This window comes from Penaeus chinensis, chromosome 16 (genome assembly GCF_019202785.1).
Source record: "Penaeus chinensis breed Huanghai No. 1 chromosome 16, ASM1920278v2, whole genome shotgun sequence".
Classification (NCBI taxonomy): domain Eukaryota; kingdom Metazoa; phylum Arthropoda; class Malacostraca; order Decapoda; family Penaeidae; genus Penaeus; species Penaeus chinensis.
The window spans coordinates 11,065,843-11,073,951 of NC_061834.1; positions in this window are offsets into that span (position 1 = coordinate 11,065,843).

The following is an 8,109-nucleotide window of genomic DNA, read 5'->3' on the forward strand; positions in this document are numbered from 1 at the left end:
CCGAGGAATTTCAAGGTTCCGACTCTTTTCAAGGTGTACCACCGGGTCAACACTTGGTCCGTTTTGTGAGATTAAATCAAAGGGGTAATCACAAATTAATCCTATCGGTTATTATAATAATACTTTTGGTTAGATACCCCATGAAAATTTTCTTTCATTAGTAATATCTCATAGAAAATGAAGTGGACGGTATACTAACTTATCACACTACAATTATATTATGACAGCTAATACACCGATATGACCTTTTAGTGTATGAATTGAGGCTTGTCAATAGTTTTTTTTTTTTTGCTCTTTGAGTTGTTGGGTATTCCTGATTGTTGACTGATTTTGATTGCTTACATTTTTGTTTTTGTGTGTGTTCTTAATGATTTTGCACTGGCATGACTCTAAATAATAAACGAACTGAATTCCTGCTCGACGTAGTACATTTACCGGGGGAGGAAAATAGTGATCCAGACCTAATTTTGGCAGAGAGACGCAGAATGGAGATGCGATTTGAGAATCTAGAGGAACAACTACATGCCCTCACTATACAAGTGCAGCAGATGGTTGAGTCACAGACTCGTGATAATTGAGCTGCAACAGAAGTGTAGGGGTTGTCTGCGTCTCCCTCCCCTAGTTTGCGGGGCCGTAGGAGCCAACGAGACCTAAGCCTCCGGCCTCCTGTTCCGGCACAGAGTAATTATCATTGACGCATGTCTTGTGCGGTATTATAGTTGGTAGCGTCTTTCATGAATGTGTGAAACAAAGTCTTTGGCTCAAATCATTCAACAGAATTTTTAAAATTGTATAACTGATAAAACGTAAAAGTGAAATCATAAGATGTTGGAATAATCAAAAATGGTTATTAGTATAAGGATACTTTTATCTCATTTATCAATGATATACCTCATATTACCTAAACTAAGGTAAAAATACATTTTGTTAAGTTACCCATATAAGAGTATGTTTTCTTTTTTGTACGCCATCTAGCGGCAGACTTCTATATCCTTAATGTAAACAACCCTCGGGTGTACTGCGTAGATCCTCCTCAACTACAGAGTTAAGCGCATCAACTCTTGTGTTTCAATAATCCCCACAACGAGTCATATATATGCATTGACCATTCAAACTGGCTTAATACACGCAGGGAAGATGAATTCTTCTGCCATATCAACAGGTTATGGGCCCAGATTTAAGACATTTGATGGTAATGCAAACAATTATGACTTGTGGGAAGAACATTTTCAAGGTGTGTTGTATGTTATGAAATTACATCTTGCATTTGATAAGCATGCTTCTGAACGCCCAGATGGTTATAATCTGGAGGATGCCACAAGGACAATCTACAGTTATTTGACTTGCTACCTTGACAGAATGTCACTTGGCATGATAAAACGTGAAGCAAGAGGAGATGGCGTGAAAGCTTTAGCAGTGCTACGGAAGCATTACATGAGAGAAACACACCACAGATTATATGCTTTATGGGGGTCATTTATAAACAAAAGAATGGAAGATGGCAGTGTTACAGAGTATCTATCATCCATGGAGGAAATAGTATCAGCACTAAGAGAATCAGGTGAGAGTGTTAGTGATCGTCTCTTAGTGACAAGTACACTGAAAGGACTTCCACCAAAGTACAAAAATTTTGTAGATGTTGCTAATCAACGTGACCCACCATATGAGTACACTGGATTAAAGACAGCCATATTGAGCTATGAAGATCGCCTCAGAGAAAATTCTGGTACAGAAAGAGTGATGTTAGCCCATGGCAACAGTACATTTAAACAGAAGAGATGCTTTAAGTGTGGTGAACCAGGCCATTTTGCATCAAAATGTAATAAACGTGGTGAGTTTGAAGGAGTAAACAAATATCAGAATAATAAGAAATGGTGTGAATTTCATCAGTCAAGAACTCACAATACCAGTGAATGTAGGACAAAGAACCCCAGGAAGAATAACAACTCAGTAAATTCTGCTAATGACACAAGCGAAGAACAAAATTATGAATATTCTTTCCATATTACACACTCATCAAGGTTACGACCTGTTGAAGGGACCTCGGAGTTGTGTGACATTGGAAAACAGAATATATCAAGCTTAGAAGCAGATGAAAGTTTACTGATGATTGACAGTGGTTGCACTTCACATATAGAGATAAATGAACCAAAATTTGTGAGATTTCAAGAGTCTTTTGATCCACAAAACCATTACATAGAACTGGCAGATGGCCAAAGGCAACAAGGAACTGTACAGGGAGTTGGTGATGTCAAAGACTTTATCCAAGATAGAGACGGCAACTCAAGGAGTATTGTGTTAAAAGATGCACTATACATACCAGGATTTAAGCAAGACATCATGTCAGTATGGAAGGCCATTAAGAGTGGACACAGCATTACTTTTTCCCCTAATGGCAGTTCACTAACCACCTAAGATGGTAGAGTATTTGACATTGTAGAGAAAAACAAATTGTTCTACTTACGCAGAGGTAAGCTACACACAAACTCTCAAATGGATAAACTCAATAAGATCCATTCAGGAGAAGCAAAGCACACCCTAGAGGATTGGCATAAAATTCTAGGACACTGCAATGTGACTGATGTACAAAAGCTTGAAGCAACTGTTGACGGAATGCACATTTTGAGTAAAAACAAGTTCAGCTGTACCACATGTGCTCTTGGTAAGATGACACAGTATAGAAATAGAGAGCCTGACAAAAAGGCTACACAGTCTTTAGATTTAGTACACTGTGATGTAGTAGGACCTATTGATCCAGCAGCTAAAGGAGGTTACAGGTACAGTGTCTCTTTCATAGATGACTATTCAGGAGCTCTAAGAATCTACCTCATTAAGAATAAGGGTGATACAGTGCATGCTATGAAGAGATATCTTGCAGAAACAACACCATATGGCAGTATAAAACGCCTGAGATGTGACCATGGAACAGAATTTACAAATAAGGAATTCAGAACACTCCTTATAGAGAATAAGATTAAACAAGAGTTTTCTGCACCCTACTCTCCACATCAAAACGGAACAGTTGAGAGATCACACAAATCAATTTTTGACATGGCTCGATGTTTACTGATTGAGTCCAAATTACCCAAAGATATGTGGGGCTATGCTGTGAAGGCTGCTTGTTACATCAGGAATAGGTGCTATAATCCCAGAACTCGGAAGACTCCAGTTGAAATGCTTACTGGAAGACGGCCAAACATCAGCAAAATGAATATATTTGGAGTAAGATGTTTCGCATATGAACAAGAGAAGAAGAAACTTGATCCCAGGAGTAAGGAAGGAATATTTGTGGGCTATGATGACCAGAGCCCAGCCTACTTAATTTACTTCCCAGAATCTCAAACAGTAAAGAAAATAAGATGTGTTAAGTTCATGGAGAACTTACCCAATGTAACTGAGCCACCGAATGATGAGCAAACCTCAGATGAAGATGACATCTTGGTGGAGACTAGACTTCAAGGAAATCAAGACGAAACACAAGATAACATAGGTGAAGAAAGAAGATATCCAACTCGAGAAAGACGTAAACCCTCAAAATTAGATGACTACATTACTGAGGAACTGGACGACAGTACCTCCAGTGTGATACATAATAGCTTTATACATCATTGCTACCGAATGTCACATATCCCAGTACCAGTCACCTACCAAGAGGCTATTGCATCTCCAGAAGGACCCCAGTGGAAGAAAGCAATGGACGAGGAAATCTCTTCACTCCAAGACAATAACACATATGACCTTACCACACTGCCTGAGTCACATACAGCAGTAGGTGGGAGATGGGTCTATCAAGTAAAACCTGGACCAAACAAGGAAGAAAAATACAAAGCAAGGTACGTCGCCAAAGGATATTCACAGGTAAAAGACATTGACTATGGAGAGACCTTTGCACCAACAGCAAGAATGTCTACACTTCGTGCTTTATTGGATGTGACTGTACAGAAAAATATGGTAATACACCAAATGGATGTGAAAACAGCTTATTTAAATGCTGATATTGATCATGAAATTTATGTAGAACAACCTGAAGGTTATGAGGAAAAAGATAGTGATGGAAATATTTTGTACTGTAAACTGAAAAAGTCACTTTATGGTCTGAAGCAAAGTGGCAGGATGTGGAATAGTGTAATCCATAATTTCTTTATTTCAGAAGGATTCAAACAATCACAGAGTGATCATTGTCTGTATCTAAAGCATGATAGGTACGATGATATTTTTGTGCTTTTATGGGTGGATGACTTAATTATTGCAAGCAGTAACATGTCCCTGATGGACAAATGTAAGAAATCTCTTTGTCAAAAATTTAGAATGACTGATTTAGGCAAACTAAACTGGTTTCTTGGAATGTCATTTGTTACAGGTAAAGATTACATTGAGGTGAATCAAACCAAATATGTAGAAAAGATTTTGGACAGATTCAACATGTCAGATTGTTATGCAAGGAATATACCATGTGATCCAAGTATTGTAAACACCTCAACAGTAGAATCTAATGAGTTAATTAATGCAACTCTTTACAGAGAAGTGGTTGGAAGTCTCATATATATTATGACAGGTACTCGACCAGATTTGTGCTATGTGGTTTCAAAACTTTCACAATATATGTCAAAACCCACAAAAGCTCAATTAAATTCTGCTAAGCAAGTTCTGAAGTACTTGAAAGGCACCATGACATATGGTTTTACATTTAGAAAGTCAAATGAATCAATTCAACTCAAAGGCTTTTGTGATTCAGACTGGGGATCATCTGAAGACAGAAAAAGCATATCAGGATATTGTTTTCAATTGCATAGAGATGGACCACTTATATCATGGAGAAGTAAAAAGCAACAGACAGTTGCACTTTCATCTTGTGAAGCAGAGTACATGGCCCTTACTTACGCCATTCAGGAAGCAAAGTTCCTAAGACAAATTGTATCTGATCTGTTAGGATTTAAGTTAGTCTGTAGACTTAGGAGTTGACAATCAAGGTGCTATTAATCTTGCCAAAAATCCAGTAAATCACCAAAGATCAAAGCACATTGATAATCGTTACCATTTCATTAGAGATGAAGTAGAAAAGGGTAATGTAAAGTTATTTTATGTTCCTACACAGCAGAATCCAGCTGATATATTTACAAAACCTGTAAACCAGAAGTTGGAAGGTTTTAAATGTATCAGGGGATAGATTCTGAGATGACATACCCATTTTTAATTAAGAGGGGGTGTTGGAATAATCAAAAATGGTTATTAGTATAAGGATACTTTTATCTCATTTATCAATGATATACCTCATATTACCTAAACTAAGGTAAAAATACATTTTGTTAAGTTACCCATATAAGAGTATGTTTTCTTTTTTGTACGCCATCTAGCGGCAGACTTCTATATCCTTAATGTAAACAACCCTCGGGTGTACTGCGTAGATCCTCCTCAACTACAGAGTTAAGCGCATCAACTCTTGTGTTTCAATAATCCCCACAACGAGTCATATATATGCATTGACCATTCAAACTGGCTTAATACACGCAGGGAAGATGAATTCTTCTGCCATATCAACATAAGAGTAAATTGAAATTAAAATAGAAAGACTTAAAAAGTTAAATTAACTATAAAACTACGTTGTATCAAAAAGTCTTCAGATTTTATCAATTTATTCTTATTATTTTGTCTATTTAGAGGGAAAAACGAAACAAAAGACAAAACTTAATACCATTATTATTAAAACGAAAGCAATAAAACAATAAAATAAAACCTCCGGTAAAATAGAATTTAAACACAAATACACGTAAAAAGGGGCAATCTTAAATAAAACAAATAAAAAAACAATACCTGATAAAACTGCAGACTCACTGTATGATCCATAAAACGTAAAAGAAAAAAAACACAATTAAAAATGACAGCATAAAAACAACGGCGGTCATCGGAGGGATCGCCGACCGTAGGTCGATGCCTGTGCGCAACTCTCGCAAGTTGGTTGACCCCACCTTATTTATCCGAACAAGATCGTGCACCATATGTTCGCGCATCTTGACTCATTTCATAGTTAAAAGTCGTCTGCTTCTTCTGAATGTTTCTTTAAATACTAAAATTTTAGTAATAGATTGCCGTATTTCAACAAAAGTAAAGGAGGTTTAATGAAGAAAAACACACTTAAAATAATTATGTCCGTAGGCTAGCTGAGGTGTTTGGCGCCAATTGCCCGTTGTGGATTTTCCCTCGGTCTTGTCTGTCGCCATCTTGGGCGCCATCTTGGTATTCCCGTAGCTATGAGGGCGACCTCCCGACGTCATCCTTCACAGGCCTCGAGTGGGATATCGGGAAGTTGTACCATGAATAGCTTGGGCCAAATATCTTCGGAATACTAAAAATGTCCAGGGCGTCTCCATTCTCTTCCTAAAGCGCCTCCGTCAGGCAGTACCTTTTGAGGTGCCTCCGTCAGTAACCTCGCGCCCTGGCCCAGACTTATAATATTGGTCGCGGGGACTTTTCATGGGGGGTTTTGGGTGTTGCTGAGCGGGGGTATGGGTCGCCGGAAGAGGCAGTAAGCACGGCAGCTCACAGAAGGCCCATCTGGCCGAAGCCATGTCTAACGAAACAACCCCAGCCAAAGCTAGGACTACAGGACAGTCTAAAGTGATGAAGGTGTACACAAGAGACGGGAGCATTCCCATGTTTACTGGTGAGGAAGATGGCCTCACCGGTGAAAAAAAGCTTGCCCGGATGGAAGCAGAGATGTGTAACATTATTGGTGAACGTTCGTTATGGGGTACATCCACACGGAAAAAGGAACCACAAGGGTGTACACACAGGAAATGGGAGCTGAAGGAATCCCCTACCTGTGCTTCAGAAAACTAGGTTTTGTGAATGGCAAAACCGTTGGAACCGCTTCCTTCAAAACGCTGAGAGATGTGGAGATAAGGCATACAAGGACTGAATCAAGAAACCGACGACTCAGACTAGACTGCATGCTGAACCAAAATTGGCCATTTGATAGGACAAAATTAGATATTGTAAGGGACGCTCTATATCACAATATGGCCGGAAAAGCTGTAGCTAAATACCGGATCGAAAGAACTGAAGAATGGAATCATGACCGTCTGACAGTAAGTGGTATTCTTGATGCAGAAAGGTGAAAGCACTTGGGCTGGTCAAGATGACTTTTATTATTGGGGGAAAGCAGTTTACTGGTAATTGTTTTGTTCGTGGATCATGCTATCCATTTCCCTGGGAACTGTGATCTGCTTATTGGGATGGCTTTTATGAGGACTCACATGCTTGATCTAAGTTTACAGTACTAGAGGACCCATCATAAACAGAAACCATCGACGAGGAACAGGTAGATGGCATAGCTAGAGTGATTGATGAACAACCAGCTGAGGACAATGTGTATGGAAATGCATCGATGAGGTCTTCTGATTTGACACTCAGCAATGTCGACCTCCTGGAAAGGCATCTATCATCTCAGGGAGTTCTTACCATGATGAGCATAAATGCTGTATCTTAGATCAAGCTCTTTAAACTGATCCATGCAGTGTGTTGCATAGTATACCAGTGTATGATGAGAAGCATTTCCAGAAACTTCTGTAAACACTGGGCACTGACAGCTGGATCCTGAAGAATAACCAGCACAAAGCAGAAGAGTCCATAATATGAGAATTCCAAGAGGCATTCATTCATAAGGAAGAGCTCATAGGTAGAACCAATATAGTTGAACACAAGATAAAAACAGGTTCGAACTAATGATAAGAATGCAAGTACTGGGAATGAAAGACTTAACAATGAGGCTATAGTCAAACGAGCATGGTAGACGTGCCAGTGGACGCACGAGATATCCACCTGGGTACTATGCTAGACTGCATGAAGGACCGCATCCAAAGTGAGGATAATCAACCACACAGATGACACATACTGACACAAACAACACACATTAACCATCTGGGTTAAATAGTGGACAGGGTGGTCACCAACATGGTTTTAAAATTGCCATATCTTACAGATAGAAGATTGAAGAATGAAGAGGATAATGCGGATAGTCCTGATTGTTCCATGTTGATTGTCTGAATCTTTTATACAACCTGCAACAACGAGCTGAGTATAACTAGTCTGAACTAAGAGGAACACCTGGTC